Here is an 18850-nt window from a genome sequence, read left to right on the forward strand (position 1 = left end):
TTAAAAAAAAATATTAGTTGCTAAAAAATGTAGGTTTTAACTGTCCATGGTTTTTGCCCCCGTCTCATGTGAATTTGTTGTTCAAAAACATTTACTTCAGAATCATTTTAATTGATGAAAAAGTCCAATTAACAAACAATCAATATGACGATCAATAATTTTAACGAGTCTTTCTATTTTAAAATGTCAACATTTATTTTCATTATTGTATTCTCAAGTATTTTTATACTACATACCACAATTTATGCAAATAAGGAAAACATATATTTAATGAGTCTTAAAGTTTACTTATATGTGCAAACTTTGATCGTTCACAATAATTAAAGAGCCAATTATGTCTTGATAATAATAAAAAAGATATTACTCAAAAAAAATAATAAAAAAGATATAACTGCGTCATTGAAAATAATAAGTAAAAAATACGACAATTATGCAAAAATATGAAAAATCTTTAAAAAATCATATAGAGACTAAATTTTCAAATTATTTTTTTTGAACCAAAAGGTTTTTTTTTCTTAGCAATTGTTTGGGTCTCAGTGTTTATGCGAAATTAAAAAATTTCTTGACTTAGAATTCAAATGTACCCTCATTCACTGCATTAACCCATAAATATAAATTTATATTTTTCATATTTAATATAGAAAAATAAGCAAATGACGTCAAAAAAACAAAGACATCATATTATATATATATATATATATATATATATATATATATATATATGAGGAGGGATCCATTGACTCAAAGAGTAAGTATAGAGAGTTATTCCAAACCATAGCCATTGATTTTAATATTAATTAAAGGTTGTGATCAATTGCTATTAATCCTCATTATTAGGTTTATATGCTCCTTCTTTCTAAACGGTACCAATTGTAACAAAAACAAAAAAAGGAACCAGTAATACGACAATCTTAAAAAAAAATTGCACTTTTATGATTTTTATCCAATTTCTTTCTTGCACTGTGATGTTTTGATTATGAATAAAAAATATCTCATTCAATTGTAGTCTTTTTGAGATCCAAACAAAAAAAACAATCTTTTCTTGAATTCGATAAGTAGAATTCTTTATAAGAGAATGGTAAAAACAACTAAATTGGGATATACGTTTTTCCTTTTCACTGGTGTATCTCATGTATTTGTTCAAGAGAAGGGAGTATAAAATGTCCACACTAAGAATTAATTGCAATTGATCATAACCATTAATTAATATTAATATCAATGGTTAGGATTTGGAGTAACTTTTTATACTTACTCTTGGAGTCAATGAATCCCTTATATGTAACATCCCGCTCGTCAGCTAATCAAAAGTTCGTCTGATGAATGTGTTAGAGGACAAATGATCATGGAAATGTCTATTAATGGCATAAGTCTGGTATGAGTTAGATATCAGAGATTAAGTGTTACAGAACGTCAAGTGCGACGAAAGATATTAATGAGTAATATTAGTCAAGAGTGGACTAAAGCATCAGTGTCGGATTTAACACGCTTGAGGCAAGGGTATAATGGTATTTGCACACGGGAGAGATATTTATATGTTGTTGGCCCAAAAAATATCTCATTTTTCCAACTTCCTTCTCTCTCTAGGTTTTTGGGTGAAGAATTCTCTCTTCCTTCTCTCTAGAGGCCGCCCCCTTTCCTCCTCTCTAGCCCCTCAAACTCTTCCAAGATCATCAAGGGATAGGCAAGCATGAATCAAAGAAGCTTGTGGGCAAGAAACAACAAAGGGAATGAGTAGAAGCTTGGATTCAAGTTAGGATTTGAACTTTGAGAAGCTTGAAGCTTGAGGCAAACACAAGAAACAACCTAGGTGAGTTCCATAGATAGAATACCCACCCTTGGGTTTGTGTGATCTTGTAGAAAATCATGTTTTATGCTAGTTTTGCTTTTATGAAATTTAAGTAACCCCAAAGTAATTCTTGTTGTTTACATGCTAAAAATTGCCATGAGATATGTTTAAATGAAGCTATATATGTTGTTGGATGTATTGGTGCATTACAGGGTCCAATTGGTCGAGTTTTGGGTCGAAAATGGCGAAAACCCGTAGCCGAAAGCACCGAAAACGCAAAAATTCGCAGCGCTGCGCCTGTACAAGGGCGCTAGGCGCCCACCAGTCAGGGAGCCAGCGCTAGGCGCCCCAACCCTGGCGCCAGGCGCTCCAGACAGGGCAACCTCCGCATTGTTCTGTGTTCGGGTGCTTGGGGGCAGTCGAGTGGGGGTCCGTAGCGATCGTTTCGGTGTATTCTTGTACTGTTTTTACTTATCTTTCTACTGGAACAAGCTTGGCTTTATCAAATCATGAAATTTATAAACGGCTCGTAACTTGGGTTTATGGCATTTTCGGTCTTTAGAAAGTATTGAAAATTTGCACACATCGTCAATTGATCCTTGCATCATTAATCGTGACAATCTTAGCATGTATTACAAGGATGGCTCAAGAAAGTTTTAGCCGAATTATTCGGGTAACAAAGAACTAGGCATGGGATGAAAGTAGAGCCTTGACATAGCTTGTCAAGAACTAGAATAGTTAGTAGAGAATAGAATGTTAGGCATGAGTAGTATGCTTGACTAGTTGCGAAGTGGCATAGAGTAATCTCTTCGAATAGAAACTAGAGTGCCATACGAGTATGGCAAGACGTGAATTGATTAGATATCTCTTCACGTAGTAAGTCAAGCAAGCTTATAGTCTACCTCTAGTTGGATCGTATAGGAATCCATGGTAAATGAGATAGTATGTATAGATTTAATACTCATGCATTTATAGACCAAGACTTTATTAAAGTTGTGAAGCGATTAGATATCTATTCACAAAGAAAGCTTTAACAAGATGTAGTGGTCGTGTCTCTTGTGTCCAAACTAGGTTGGCTCAAGGGGTTTCCACTAGGTGAAACGGGGTTAGCCGTAAGGAACCCGCACGTCATTACAGGAGTGCCGTGGTTATACCTTAGATAGGTTTCCATCGGTTAGATAGGGATTGCGCTCGGGGTTACTCCACTCGGGGCTTTCCGTAAAATGAACTCAGATAATGCTTGTTTGATAAACGCTAACTTATGAATGAACCTGACTATGCATATTTATTAGACATATTTATGTTATATCATAGAGCCTTGACATAGATCGTCAAGAACTAGTAGAACCTTGACGTAGATCGTCAAGAATAGTAAAGCATAGACGTAGTGCGTCAAAACTAGCATGATAGCAAGATATGATACGTTGATAGAAACATCGTATTATGCATTAGAGCAAATAGAGAAAGATATGCCGATGACGGTCTTAGGTCTCCCCTAACCGTCCGGTTTAGAATGGTGTCATGATTATAGTATGTTTAGGCCTTGATACGTAGAGCGTATTCTTGGCATTGCGGTTTTAGATTCCCCTCGACCGCCATGACACGTATAGGAAGTGAAGCCTATAACAGTGTGATAAGACTATGACGGCCCTAGTATGCACAACCGTCTAAGTATGTAAGTCCCCACACACGTATAATCAACCGTCAGGTTGTATTTTAGACACGTGGTGACCGTAGGTTTCCCCTGAGGTTGCCTATAGCCTAGGATTTAGGGGAACTCACTGAGACATTATGTCTCATCCCAATCCTTATTTGTTTCAGATAAACAGGTTGGATTAGCAAGCTAGTAGCCGAATGGATGTTGCGACAAGTGTTCGTTCGTACCGCTGCAGGACAATGTGGATATTCAAGGATGCATCTGTTATACTTTAGAAAAGTTGAGTTGTATTATTATGTACGAACGCATTTGGTTGTATATATATATTCATTCGTAGTTGTATTGTTGTAAAATTTTAATGTATCCAATACTAAACTTAACGCACGTGCTAGACATTCTAGATACGTCTAGTATGGGTGTTACATTTGGTATCAGAGCAGGTCGATTCAGACCGTGCCTTGGGTCATTAAGTTACAACAAAGGTAGTGGGACCTTTGGGTTCCGGGTAAATGTTCTAGTTGTTGTTGTTAGTTGAGCCTGATCAACTCAATTTAGCATTCGACGATTAGAATGGATGCCTGAGAGCTGAATAGGACCCTGGAGGGACGAAGTATGTGAAGAAGATGCACCAGAAGGTGTGAACTTAGAAGCAAGAACTCAGAATGAGTATTAGTAAGAAGTTGATCGTGCCTGTAGGTGGCCGGTGAACTAAGCAAGTAGAAGTATGAATCATCCGGGAATGTAAGGCAATGTTAAGAAAGGACGTTTAGACAGCGTTGGGTAAGTTGTTGATGATGCTTCGTATACCCGTAAGTGGAGAATACAGAAATATCTTAGCAGGACCTGAAGCTTCAGTAAGGGTCGTAGTTAGAACGGAAATGTATTCCAGAAAGTAAGCGCAAGGCTACAAGATAGAAAGCAGTCGACGTAGGTTGACGGGATTAGTAGACTCTCAGGATTAGCGTTATGTTATTGAGATTATGGACTTGAATGTTCAAAGTGAACGAGGTTCTAGTGTTCGGGAAGCTACGTTAAGCAGTAACGCAGGGAAGTAAGCTACTCGTAGTAGAAAAAGGATTCAGTGAGAGTTTTATGTTATCAGGAATGAGGCATTAATTTCTAGAGTGCCGAGAATTGTATCGTATTAGGTTGATGCTTGCCATGCATATGTAGTAGGATATTTTAGATGTTGGGAATGACTGATGTGCATTAAATTACTTGAGAAATAAAAATTTATGCAAACTATGCTTTGAAAAAAAAATGAGCTGAAGAAACTCATCAATAGCGAACCCGGAGCGAAATTTTTCAGTTCGTCTCTAGGGAATGCAGTGACTATTGGAGAGTTGTCTTCACCATCTTTTATGCAATGAGAAATTGTTTTTTTTATATCGAGTGACGAATGCATATCACCTCCTAAGGTTTTCGAAAGGGAAAAAGGCATGGGCAACCATCAACGAAAATCGATTCGGTTTGTGACTTTGGAAGTTAATGTGTCAAGAGATAAGAATGAGTTTAGACCAAGAGTTTAGAGGCACCAGTATCTAGAATGGAAGTCACAGATGTGAAATCATGAGGATTTTGGATTTCGCTGAGTTAAGAGTACCCCTCGAATCTATGTTTTGCTTGATGAACTTGCGAAAGCTCGTTAGGATGCTAAGTTGTAAAGTTTACATGATTTTAGAAAGACATACGCATATGGGTGATTGAAGTTGACATTTTTGAAATTCAAAATGAAATTTTGTAGGTACCGGTTTGTTACGACTCGCGTAGTTTGGGCTAAACTCACTAGGACTAAGAATTGATGACACATACGTGTTATCAACTCGTCCTGGGATTTTAGAGTAACGACTGGGACCTAGATTCAGTATATGTTTTATATATAGTTATGAATCATCAACGTCAATGACCCGTGTGCTAATTTACGAAATTTTATTAGAAAGAAAAAAAAAATTAACGAGAAAGCATAGGAAGGATTGAGCAAAACATAATATGCGAGATACGAAGCCACAATGTTAGATGCATAAGGAAGTATGTCCGAATGCAAGATTAGTCTACCATGGGAGGTGGTAAGAGCGTTTCAAGGAATAGTAGTTATGTAACAGCAATGGTGTGCTCCTTGAGTTAAGTTGCTCAGGAATAAGAGTAAGCGTAACATTGATATGTCCAGAGGTAAGTTTCCTTGAGATTCAATCTTACCAGCAAGGAATAGAGCGAGGTTGCAGAGTAGCATGCAACATAGAAGTATCGAGCAGAGCTCAAGCAGATATTAATGTAATGATAGAATAAGAATAAAGTTCACTCCTCTCAACGGATCAGAGTATTGGTTGAAGCCAACTGGTGGGAATCAGAGTAGCGCAACGGAAGTTAATTAATTAATTAAGTTGTGAACAGTAGCCATGGAACATGGAATTTTGTAGTAAGAATCTTTGTGAAAAAAAAATGTTCGAAATAGAGATACCATTTCAGTGAGAAGTATTATGTGGAAAGCGAGGAGTTCTCGTTATGTTAAGTAAGTATAGATGCTTATGCAGCCAGTAATGATTAAAGTAAAAGTTTAAAGAAAGCATCTTCACTCAGGTAAGATGAGAAAGACTAGAGTTAACACAGATGAATTAATCGAGTTGCCTTTTGGTGATGTCTAATTCTTAGAAGAGTTGTTGGTTAGTCAGAAAGAGTATATGTTATGTTAATGGAGTACGATTGATGAGTTATGCCTGACGAAGTACATACCTGTTATACCCTAATTTTGGACCTAAAAATACTTGTTCAATTCTCCTTTTCTTGCATTTTAAGTCATTTGAACTGTCTCTGATCAATTACATCTTTCTCTGCATTTTATTTCAATATTATTTGCAAAATTCACATGTAAGGGCATCTTAGTCATTTCCTATGTCAAGTGTCTCTCAGTCTTTCAAAATTTTGTTTGAAGTCCTTTCAAGTAGTGTGAATAAGTCTCTGTATCATTCTATATCAAAATCCATTTTTAAAGTTGCATTTGAAGTCATTTTGAGTCAGTTTTGCCCCAGGGGCATTTTGGTCATTTCAAGCGTCAAGTCACTGTTTAAATCCTAAAAATTGTCTCTGAGTCTTTTAATTTTGCTTGTCTGAGTCTTTGATTCAATTCCTTGTTAAAAATCCATTTTAAAATTCGTATCTAAGTCATTTACAGTCGTCTTAGCCCCAGGGGCATTTTGGTCATTTCACACGAAATTTCGGCAGAGAGGTACTTTAAAGTACCTCATTTAGGCCATTTGTTCGTTTTAGTCCGTTTTGTCAATTTTAGTCGTTTCACTTTACGTTATTTTCCAATTACCAATTTTAAATTCTTTTTTATTTTTTTTAAGTCCTAAGTTTCTAAATTTGCATTTTTAGTCCATTTTTTGTCCAAATCATTAGTTCAGTGCCATGTGTCAATTTTTCATTGGTCCAGTTAATCACAAGTTCAGTCCACGTGTCAATTCTGCATGGGTCCAGTCAGTTACAGTCAATGTCCACATGGCAGCGCCCAATTGGTCCAGGCAGTTACACAGTCAGCTATAAAAGCCAACTCACTGGTCAAAGGTCAAGGGGACCATTCATTTTCTGCCAACTCAACAAACTCATTTCACTTTCTCTCTCCCAAGAATTTTCGATCAAAACCCCAAGAAACTCAGAAAATCACATGAACACCATGAACATTCATCCACCTCCAAACCCTAACCGAATTGCTTGAATCCAGAATCAACATCAACCCTTCAAATTCATGGCAGTTTCATCATAATTCGATCAAATCCAGCAACAAATTCACAAAAAACTAATTCGAATTCCAGAGATTCTCAGATTCCATAAGGAATCTTCATCATCGAATCCCCCTCCTTCCTGCAATTCAAACCAGAAAGCGATCACAAGAAAGAGTTTGAGAGAAGAGAAGAAAACGGATCGAATTCGAAATCGAATTAGAGGAGAAGAAGATCGAAGAAATCTGGGCAAGAATCGCAGCAAAACTTGAAACCCTAGGGTTTCAAATCAAAATCGAAGTATCAACGAAGCAGATCAAGAATCAGACAAGTTCACAGAAGTCAAAAGAAGAAGAACATTCGAAGAAATTCATCATCTCTTCCGTCCAGGTACGTTCTTCATTTTTCCTCTGCAAATCATGTTAGATTACTTCATGTCTATGCCGTTTTTTCAACAAATCAACGTAGATAGAGGATCTTTCTCCAAAACGCCGTTTAAAAGAATTTGAAAACAAGAACGTGGCGTTAAGTTTCTTTCTCCGATCTACGTTGATTCGTAGGTCCTTTGCCAAAACGAGCATTAGAATCAGAAAGAGGAGGTCAAGAACGTCAAGAAAGCATGATTAGGTTTCCGTTTAGGGTTCCGACGCGGCGGCGCCACCGCCGGCCACCGCGTCGGAGAAGTGAGGAAGATGACCGGTGTTTGGTCGGAGAAGAGAGAGTTTGCAGACTCTCTCTCTCTAAGTCTTTTGTAGAGAGAGAAAGAAGTGTGGTTATGAGCTGTTTTCCTTTGAGTTTTGCTTATATACTCCTTATCCAATCACACGCGCGCGCGTGTTGTGTTCGTCCTGTGTTCCCTCACATTTAGACCGTTAGATCTGTCCTGTTATGAGCTGTATGGTCCTGATGCGTGCTAGATTTGCTTCACTATGTCTTGTGCGTTTTCAGCCTTTGGATCTTGGTCAAAATTGGACCTGGATCAATCCAATGGCTGTATAGCTGATGGATGATCCAGATCCATGCATGACCTTGGGCCTGGGCCTTTTGTTGCTGTTGATTTCGTATTCTTGCATTTTTCTTGCTATTTTTACACTGTGTTCTGATTTTTACACCACTGCCTTGCCTAAAATTCTTTAAAAAATTCCTAAATCATTTTCTATGTGTTCTTGATATTTTCTTTAACATTTTTGTGGTTTTTTTTCGTGCTAAAGCCTGTGAAAAATATTTGAAGCATTTTTTCCTTGTTTTTGGTAGAATTAATAATTTTCTTACCTTTTTTTAGTCCAAAAAACCCTTTAAAAAATTCCTAAAAAATTCATGTGGATTTCTTGATATTTTTGCAGTATTTTGTGATAATTTTCACATGTTAAAATTGGTTAAAAAATGGAGTATTAATTTTCTTGCTATTCTTGTCATATTTTAGGCTAAAAATAAGTGAAACTTTGCTCGATTTCAATCCAAATTGCTTGTTGAATTTTAGTGACCTATGCCACTTGATTTCATAAGGTTTTAGCTACTGTTTGTGTTTAATTTTGCTGCATAATTGTGAATTTTGGTAGGTTACTTAGCTTACAAGTCATTAGGTAGTTAAATAATGTAAATATGCTTCAAACTTGTTTTAAAATGTCAAGTAAACTAGGTAGCCTTAATTCCCATTCCAACACTTGTTTCTAAACCTTTAAAATGTAATTGGAATGTGAGAATTATAGGTCACTTGGTTCTTGCATTTTATGAACAAATTTTAGCCTTGTTTGCACTTATTTCCTATCTTTTATATTCTAGCATTTCTCCTACTTCATTTCCTTTAATATTGTCATGTGCTACTAACCATTTGTTCATTGTTTCATATTCATCATAAGCATCTTCATTGCATCCCATTTTCATCTCTATTTTCTTTTCTTGCAACTTAATTTGTACCAAAGGTTAGAATGTAAACACTTAGGAAATTTTGTAATATTCTTTCATGCTTTTAATTTCTTGGCAAAGAGGCCATAGAATGTATCTAGGATATGGTGTAAAGGACAATGGACTCTAATGATGTACACCGACACAAGCACCGACACACGCACACACACCACTAAGTAGCTAGAATATGCATGTTTAGATGTATGTTTAGGATTGTATGTTTAGATGTATGCCTAGGTCTTATACTTAGAAAAAAACCAATTTTCCAAACAAATGTGAACAACTTCACTCAAACCTTTTCCAAATAAACCTTGGGATCCAATATCCCATTGTATTTTTCTTTTCCATTTTCTTAATCAAATTTCAATGAAAATAATCAAATTTTGACTTCTTTTGCAAATGACTAATTCAACCTCACAATTTTCCAATCTCATGCCCTTGAGGCCTCTTTCTATTCTTCAAAATCCCATTTTCAAACTTAAAATCAACCAACAAAAACAAAAACATTTTTGAGAGAGAACTACGGTGGATTTGATCCCTTAATCGGGTACGTAGGCAAGGAACAAAATTCCTTCAATTCAACTAAAATAAAAATCCAAAAAACATTCTTCTCCCTCCAATTCTTCATTTAGAAAACCTTTAGGTGTAAATATCATTTCAAAATAGCATTTAAAAATAAAGCGCGCGCGTAGAAATTAAAGACGGTTCCTATAGGTTACTATAGTCGTTATGGGTGCCTAACACCTTCCCGTAGCGAAAACAACTCCCGGACCTCGATTCTCAAGGGTTTTGCTTACTTTTTCCCTTCCCAAGAAAAAATAAGATATCACCGGTTTAAAAGGTTCAAACGTAATCAATGTTTGACACCCGAAAACCAAGATAAAACAGCTGGCGACTTCACTGGGGAGATTCGAGAGTTACGCCTAGTTTTTATTTCCACGCTTGCGCTTGTATTTTTACTTGCTTCTTTTACTTGCTTTCCTATGTGAATAAATGCTTAAATTCTTGCAAACGTGTGGGGTGAGAATATCAAAAGTCCTGCACCCGGGCTGAGTGAACTTAGGATTTAGGAGGGATATAATCGACAATTCATTCCGGGGGTTGCCTCGTGTTTTGGATTATGCGATCAATCCCACATAGCTGAGGCATTTTGGAGGTGATGTTGTCGGCGCGGGTTGTCGCGTTTAGGCACTTTGCTTCTAATTGTTCTATGACGCTATGAACCGTAGATAACCGAACCCATCCATGGCCATTTTCTAGGACGTAGTGCGGAGGCTAAACCGAGTGTCGTCTCGAGTTTTAGTCGTCACGCGATACTACACTCAAGTTAGACCTTCCACGTATAATCATGGAGCGAGAGTTGTCTCGTGACACCATGAGATATGTCGGAGAGGTTGCAACTTGGGAACCTTTTAGAACCCGGTTACTATTTCCTAAAACCATAGATTCACCGGACACCGTGTCCACCCATGACTCCTCGACTTTGAACTTCAACCCCACCATGTTTTCTCCGAACTTGAACATAATCATGCATTCATGCATACATGCATACATGCATAAACTTTTTTTGTCATGCATTGTTATCGAAGGGCTTAGACAAATTGAATTTGTAAACATTGTAGGAATGAAGATGACTAAGTCCTACAAGTTCAAGGAAGTGGATTTGGCTAGTTTGAGGGATTTGGCACTCAAGATTGAGGATCCGACTGGTTTCCGACGCCGTTACGGGACTTTACTTCCTATTCTCCATACTAATGTGGATGAGAAGCTTGTGCACACTCTAGTGCAATTCTATGATCCGGGGTATCGGTGCTTCACTTTTCCGGACTTTCAGTTGGTGCCTACTCTAGAGGCTTATTCTTCCTTGATGGGTTTATCTATTGCTAAGGGGATACCTTTCTCAGGACCTGAAGATCCTCTTCCTCCATTGGTTATTGCTAAGGATCTCTATCTCAAGACCACCGATGTCTCCAAGAATCTTGTCACTAAGGCACACATCCGAGGGTTCACTTCAGAGTATCTTCTTGGGAAAGCCAACCTCAACACCACTTGTCAGGACACTCTTGAGGCTATTCTTGCACTTCTCATCTATGGGCTTATTCTCTTTCCGAATCTTGATGGCTTCGTGGACATGAATGCTATTATGATCTTCCACTCCAAGAATCCGGTTCCTACTTTGCTAGCTGACACATACCATGCTATTCACGATCGTTCCAGCAAAGGTCGTGGATACATTCTTTGTTGTGTGCCTCTCCTCTATAGGTGGTTTATTTCGCACCTTCCGCAGTCTTTCCACGACAATCCGAGGAATTGGTCTATTTCACAAAGGATTATGGCTCTCACTCCTAATGAAGTGGTTTGGCTCACTCCCGCTTCTAGGGTCAAGGAAATCATCTTCGGTGGTGGAAAGTTTCTTAATGTACCTCTTCTTGGTACCCGGGGTGGAATCAACTATAACCCGGAGCTTGCTTTGCGACAATTTGGTTTCCCGATGAAAGATAAACCCATCAACCTTGCTACAGCTCCTTACTTCTTTCACTACTCCAATGCTCCTACCGGAATTAGAGAAGATTTCATGCAAGCTTGGACTAAGCTTCGGAAGAAAGAAGTAAAGCATATGGGTGTGAGGTCCGGTATCGCTCATGAGGCCTATACACAGTGGGTGATAAGCCGAGCTGAGGAGGCTGGTACGCCTTACCCCTCTATGAGATATGTGTCTGCAACTGTTCCTACCATGCCTTTACCTCTACTCCCACCTACCCAGGAGATGTATCAGGAGCATCTAGCTATGGAGAGTCGGGAGAAGCATCAGTGGAGGTCTAGATACTATGAGGCTGAGAACTTGATCATGACTTTGGATGGAAAGGGTGAGCAGCAGACTCATGAGGTCTTGACACTGAAGAAAGAGTTAGCCAAGGCTAGGAGAGAGATTGAGGAGAAAGATAGGCTGCTTATGAGGGACTCCAAGAGAGCTAGGGGTGCCCGTGACTTCTATGCACGATACTGCGACTATGAGTCCGACTCTGAGGACGACGCTTCCACTTCCTATGCTTGAGGATTTCCATTTCCTGTTGTTATTTCCATCTGTTTATGTTGAAATTGTCTTGTAAAACTATATGTTGGTTGTTTGTTTCCCGTTTATGTTAATTGTTGTTTAGTAATGCTTACAAGTTCATAATTTGTCTAAAACCCTTCGATAACACAAAGAGAGTCTTTTTTTTGCATATGCATTAACACATTTCATGCATCATATGCATTCATTGGCTACAAAAAAACTTCTCTCGTGCTCATTGCCTCCTGGTTTTGTCCGCCGCAGTCTGAAAAGTGGCTCGTGTTCGCAAAGTCTACCAACCAGATAGAATTCATCAGACAAGATTTCACAAGAGAAGGATAATGGCTAACTTTGAAGAAGAAAATGCTCAGCTCCGTGCCGAATTGGCTGCTATGAAAGAAGACTTGGCTAAGGCTCATGACGCCATGTCCGCTATGATGGCTTCACAGGAACAACCAGCCACTTCTGTTCCAGTTACTGCTGAGGTGATTCCCTCTATCCCACTATCTACTGTGGCTACTGATGCTCGTTTTGTTATGCCCAACGGCCGTCCTTATGGCCTCTCAGCTTACTATTCTCCTAATACTGCTGCTGGTGTCTCTGGTTTTGCTGGTCAAGGACAGATTCCTGTGTCTACTGCTATGCCTCAAGTAACCACTGTTGTTACCGACCCTGTTGTGCACACTGTGCAACAGGTGATTGATGTTGATACTCCGCGTGGACAAGATCCCGCAATGGAAGCTATGAAGAGACAGTTAAGGGAGTTGGCTGGAGAACTCCGAGAGGTCAAGGCTAGCCGAGGAAACAATGGTGCTCCTGCTAAAGCTCGTGATCTGTGCTTGGTATCCCGATTTGAGGTTCCGAAGAAATTCAAAGAGCCAGAATTTGACAAGTACAATGGGACTTCTTGCCCACATAACCATGTTATCCGGTATGTCCGAAAGATGGCTAACTATGCCGACAATGATGCACTGATGATCCACTGCTTTCAAAGTAGCTTGACAGATGATGCAGCAGATTGGTACACTAGTCTGAGCAAAGATAACATCCATACCTTTGAGGAACTCGCTGCTGCTTTCGAAGGTCAATATGAATTCAATACCCGTCTAAGGCCAAACAGGGACTCTCTCAAAGCCCTATCTCAGAAATCAGATGAAACCTTCCGAGAATATGCTCAAAGGTGGAGAGGGGCAGCTGCCCGTGTTTCTCCTCGACTTGATGAGGAAGAGTTGACACAGACATTCCTGAAGACTCTGAAGAAGGAATACAAGGAGAGAATGATAGTCTCTGCCCCAAACAACTTCTCTGATATGGTTACAATGGGCACTCGATTAGAGGAGGCCGTCCGAGATGGTATTATTGTCCTTGAGAAAGGTGAATCATCAAACAGTGCACCAAAGAAGTACGGTAACGGTCATCACAAGAGAAAAGAATCTGATATAGGGATGGTGTCTGGTAACCCGTCTGCAGCAGCCATGCAATTACCTTTGCCCTATCAATACATGCAATACTCTCAACATCCTTTCTTCCCACCATTCTATCAGCAATATCCTCTACCACCGGGTCAACCACCAATGCCCGTCAATGCCATCCCCCAGCAAGTACAACAACAGCCTCCTGCTCAACAGCAACGGCAGCAACAACAGGGTCCCCGACCCAAACCTTCTTTTCCAACAATACCAATGCTTTATGGTGAGCTGCTCCCAACTCTACTTGCTAAGGGACACTGCGTCACTAGACCAGGCAGGCCTCCGCCTAATCCATTGCCTCCCAGGTTCCGTCAGGACCTAACATGTGAATTCCATCAGGGTGCTCAAGGCCATGATGTCGAAGGTTGCTTTGCTCTGAAATATATTGTGAAAGATCTGATAGAAAAGGGACGGTTGACTTTTGAGAATAGTGTTCCTCATGTCCTTGACAACCCGCTTCCAAACCATGCTGCTGTCAATATGATTGAGGCCTTTGAAAGGGTTCCTGTCCATCAAGAGGATCCCAGGCTGGATGTCCGCAATGTCGTTACTCCCTTGGTGCCGTTACATGTCAAACTTTGCCAGGCTTCTCTGTTCAAACATAATCATGCTGCTTGTTCAGAATGTCTGCAGAACCCTATGGGCTGTTGTGTTGTGCAAAGTGATATCCAGAGCCTGATGGATGACAAGTACTTGATTGCCAGTGATGTATGTGTGATTGTACCAGTGTTCCATGATTCTCCTGTTGAAAGTGCAAAGAATGTTGAGCCTCTGGTGATCAGGCTACCTGGTCCTGTATCTTATACCTCTACCAAAGCAATTCCCTACAAATACAATGCAACCATGGTTGAAAATGGGGTGGAAGTACCTCTGGTATCCCCAGCTACAGTTGATAATGTTGCTAGTGAAGTTACAGCTCTGAGAAGTGGAAAAGTCCGTCCGCCCTTGTTTCAAAGACAGGTGGTAACACCTATTGCCACGGTAACTCCACCAGTTGCTCCTCCTGTTGACAAGAACACCAGCCCAGTAGGCCAATCTATTGAAGAGTCCAATCTGGACGAAATCCTGAGGCTTATCAAGAAAAGTGACTATAAGATTGTTGACCAGCTGCTACAAACCCCATCAAAGATATCCATCTTGTCTCTGCTCATGAGCTCAGAGGCTCACAGGAAGGTGTTAATGAAGATACTGGAGCAAGCTTATGTTGACCACGAAGTCTCTGTGGATCAGTTTGATGGGATAGTGAGTAATATTACTGCCTGCAACAACTTGGGGTTCGGTGACGATGAGCTCCCCGATGCAGGGAAGCACCACAACTTGGCTCTACATATCTCAGTACATTGTGGATCTGACATGATATCCAATGTGTTGGTAGACACTGGATCATCATTGAATGTAATGCCTGAGTCCACACTAAGGCAATTAAGTCGTCATGGGATCTCCCTGAGGGGTAGCAGCTATCTGGTTAAGGCTTTCGATGGATCCCGCAAAGATGTTCTCGGGGAAGTGGACTTGCCAATTACCGTTGGACCCGAGACATTCCAAATAACCTTCCAAGTCATGGATATCAATGCCTCTTACAGCTGTCTCCTCGGAAGACCATGGATCCACGACGCTGGAGCAGTCACATCCACTTTGCATCAGAAGCTCAAGTTCATGAGAAACGGTAAGGTTGTCACCGTATATGGTGAGGAGGCATTTCTGGTTAGCCAAATATCATCGTTCTCTTGTGTTGAAGCAGGGTCCGCAGAAGGGACGTCATTCCAAGGCTTGACTGTCGAGGGTGCAGAACCCCGGAGGGCTGGTGCTAGCATGGCCTCACTGAAAGATGCCCAGAAGGCTGTTCAAGCAGGGCAAGCTGCCGGCTGGGGCAAGGTGATTCAGATCTTGGAAAACAAACGTAAAGAAGGCCTTGGATTCTCCCCGACATCTGCTGTTTCAAAGGGAACTTTTTACAGTGCTGGGTTCATCAACGCTATTGCTGAAGATGCTGCTGAAAGTGGTCACGTGCCTACATTTGTTATACCAGGAGGCACTGTGAGAAATTGGGAAGCCATTGATGTTCCTTTAGTCATGCATGCTTCCATGTAATGTGTCTTGTTGCTCATGTTTTTTGTTTTCAAAATAACAATCCTTTCGCTCTGCCCAAGGCGAAAGTGATATCTTTGTAAGGGCATGTTTGTTTCGGCATTGCCGTTAAATCAATAAAAAGTTGTCGTCTTTCTCACAACTCTTTGTTTTTTACTTTTTAGTGCCTTTTTCTTGGAAATAATGGTAATGCCAGAAAAAACCAAAACATCTGTATTTTTCTTATTAATTTCAAAAATCTGCATGAAAAACTTTTTTCTAAAAATCATCCCAATCATATTATGCAGATTGAACCATAATAAACCCGTTGAACACAGTGACCCTATGGTTCCTCCAAATTTTGAATTCCCTGTATATGAAGCTGAAGATGAGGATGATGATGATGAAGAGATACCGTATGAGATCACTCGACTGCTTGAGCAAGAAAGAAGAGCCATTCAGCCTCACCAGGAAGAGATTGAGCTTATCAACCTGGGTACTGAAGAAAACAAGCGAGAGATCAAGATTGGTGCTGCACTTGAGCCAGAAGTGAAAAGGAAGATCATTCAGCTTCTCCATGATTATCCAGATGTCTTTGCATGGTCCTATGAAGATATGCCGGGTCTAGATCCCAAGATTGTGGAACATCGGATACCGACCAGACCTGAATGTCCTCCTGTCAAACAGAAATTGAGAAGGTCTCGTCCCGACATGGCTCTTAAGATCAAGGCCGAAGTGCAAAAGCAAATTGATGCGGGTTTCCTCATGACAGCTGAATACCCTGAGTGGATTGCCAACATCGTACCAGTACCAAAGAAAGATGGGAAAGTTCGAATGTGTGTTGATTACAGAGATCTGAATAAAGCCAGTCCGAAAGATAACTTCCCATTGCCTCATATTGATGTGCTTGTTGACAGTACTGCTCAATCCAAAGTGTTCTCCTTCATGGATGGTTTCTCTGGTTATAATCAGATACGAATGTCTCCTGAAGATAGAGAAAAGACGTCCTTCATCACTCCGTGGGGAACGTTCTGTTATAAAGTAATGCCGTTTGGCTTGATAAATGCAGGTGCTACCTATCAAAGGGGCATGACAACTCTGTTTCATGATATGATTCATAAAGAAATTGAAGTATATGTTGATGATATGATTGTAAAGTCAAGTGATGAAGAGCAACATGTTGTGTATTTGAAAAAGATGTTTGAAAGATTAAGAAAGTACAAGCTGCGGTTGAATCCTAACAAATGCACATTCGGTGTACGATCTGGAAAGTTGCTAGGCTTCATTGTCAGCCAAAGAGGCATTGAAGTTGATCCTGACAAAGTCCGAGCCATCAGAGAGATGCCGGCCCCTCAAACTGAGAAGCAAGTCAGAGGTTTCCTCGGACGTCTGAATTACATTTCAAGATTCATATCTCATATGACTACTACTTGTGGTCCAATCTTCAAACTGCTCAGAAAGAACCAGCCTGTTGTATGGAATGATGAATGTCAAGCAGCTTTTGATAGCATTAAAGAATACCTGTTGGAGCCACCTATCCTTGTCCCGCCAGTGGAAGGAAGGCCTTTGATTATGTATCTGTCAGTGTTAGATGATTCAGTGGGCTGTGTTCTCGGACAACAAGATGAGACTGGTAAGAAAGAGCATGCCATCTACTATCTGAGCAAGAAGTTCACCGACTGTGAGACTCGGTATACAATGCTCGAAAAGACTTGTTGTGCTTTAGCTTGGGCTGCCAAACGCCTGCGTCATTATATGGTGAATCATACAACTTGGTTGATATCCCGAATGGATCCAATCAAGTACATCTTTGAAAAGCCTGCTGTTACTGGAAAGATTGCGCGTTGGCAAATGTTGTTGTCTGAATATGATATTGTGTACAAAGCTCAGAAAGCAATCAAAGGAAGTGTCCTTGCTGAGCATCTTGCTTGTCAACCTCTTGATGATTACCAGCCAATTAAGTTTGATTTCCCTGATGAAGAGATTATGTATCTAAAAGCAAAAGACTGTGAAGAGCCACTGATCAATGAGGGGCCAGATCCCAATAGCAAGTGGGGATTGGTGTTTGATGGTGCTGTTAATGCTTACGGTAAAGGAATCGGAGCCATCATTGTGACTCCACAGGGGCACCACATCCCTTTCACTGCTCGAATAACTTTTGAATGCACGAACAACATAGCTGAATATGAAGCATGCATCTTGGGCATTGAAGAAGCCCTTGACTTGAGAATTAAGCACCTTGACATCTATGGAGATTCTGCACTTGTTATCAATCAGATAAAGGGCGAATGGGAGACTCATCATGAGAAGCTGATCCCATACCGTGACTATGCAAGACGTCTGTTGACGTACTTTACAAAGGTTGAGCTGCACCATATCCCTCGGGATGAAAATCAGATGGCTGATGCTCTCGCTACTTTGTCTTCTATGTTTCGTGTCAATCACTGAAATGATGTGCCCGTAATCAAAGTGCAGCGTCTTGATAGACCCGCTCATGTGTTTACCATTGAAAATATGCCAGATCAAGCTGATGGAGATGTGAATGGTAAAAAGCCTTGGTACTACAACATCAAGCAATTCTTGCAGAATCGTGAATATCCACCTGGTGCTTCCAACAGGGATAAAAAGACTCTGAGACGATGGGCTAGCAGATTCCTTCTGGACGGAGAAATCCTATACAAGAGGAATTATGACATGGTCTTGCTGAGATGTGTGGATAAGCAAGAAGCCGAGAAGTTGATGCATGATGTACATGACGGTACTTTTGGGACCCACGCTTCGGGTCACACCATGTCAAGAAAGCTGTTAAGAGCCGGCTATTACTGGATCACTATGGAACGTGACTGCAACAGACATGCCAAAAGATGCCACAAATGTCAAGTTTATGCTGATAAGATTCATGTGCCTCCACATGCTCTCAATGTTATCTCTTCCCCATGGCCTTTCTCTATGTGGGGCATTGACATGATCGGAAGAATTGAACCAAAGGCTTCCAATGGACATCGTTTCATTCTAGTGGCAATTGACTACTTCACCAAGTGGGTTGAAGCTGCCTCCTATGCAAATGTAACCAAGCAATTGGTTGTCAAATTTATCAAGAATAACATCATCTGTCGATATGGTGTTCCCAACAAGATCATCACTGACAATGGTTCCAATCTGAACAATAGCATGATGCAAGCTTTATGTGAAGAATTC

At 40.2% G+C, this 18850-nt stretch overlaps 1 long non-coding RNA gene across 1 annotated transcript; it reads left to right on the forward strand.

Annotated features, from left to right (window-relative positions):
* The first annotated feature begins 1558 nt into the window (after positions 1–1558).
* Positions 1559–5736, forward strand: LOC146917339 (uncharacterized). The gene is made up of 2 exons (XR_015015560.1): positions 1559–1807; positions 3608–5736. It is a non-coding gene; the product is annotated as an uncharacterized LOC146917339 (long non-coding RNA).
* The last annotated feature ends 13114 nt before the right edge of the window (positions 5737–18850 follow it).

Source organism: Medicago sativa, chromosome 6, assembly GCF_051527215.1.
Source record: "Medicago sativa cultivar Bolivia chromosome 6, Bolivia_mono, whole genome shotgun sequence".
Taxonomy (NCBI): domain Eukaryota; kingdom Viridiplantae; phylum Streptophyta; class Magnoliopsida; order Fabales; family Fabaceae; genus Medicago; species Medicago sativa.